The following is a 606-nucleotide window of genomic DNA, read 5'->3' on the forward strand; positions in this document are numbered from 1 at the left end:
CAGTCTTCAGTCTCCACCTCTGCCAACTCAATCTTGGTCAGTCATCTCCCTGGGTCCAGAGGCCAAGTCTCCTCCTTTATTTGACTGTGTTGTAGGCCTGCTCCTGCTCATCTTGCTGGGGGTTCACCTGGGGCCATCATCCACTTGGCTCCACAGTGCTTCCTTGCCACACCAACTCTATCTTGGTTAGCTATCACCCTTTCTACACTACAAACTTCTGGTCCTTCATCTGCGCCTCATCCTTCCACACCTTCGGCTCTGTCTGGTTCCTTTCTCCCTCCAGCTCCACCTTGATCCTCAGATGCTTCAGCTCCATCGCAGTCTTATGGCACCCTGGTACCACCTCAGCCAATTGTCACTGCAGCACTGCCCTGCTCTCCAGTACCTTCATCATTGCTTTGTTCCTTCATCCTTCAGTCTCCACTTCTGCCAGCTTCCCCCAAGCCTTCTGCTTCCCTTGTCTCTGCTGTAGGCGTGCTCCTGGTCATCTTGCTATGTACACAGCTGTCCATGTGATTTAAAAGAAAAAGGGACTAATCAGACCAGACGACCTTCTTTCTCTGCTCCAAAGTCCATTTCTGACACTTTCTGCCCATTGTAGGTGCT

The sequence above is a fragment of the Labeo rohita genome, unplaced genomic scaffold (assembly GCF_022985175.1).
Source record: "Labeo rohita strain BAU-BD-2019 unplaced genomic scaffold, IGBB_LRoh.1.0 scaffold_160, whole genome shotgun sequence".
Lineage (NCBI taxonomy): Eukaryota > Metazoa > Chordata > Actinopteri > Cypriniformes > Cyprinidae > Labeo > Labeo rohita.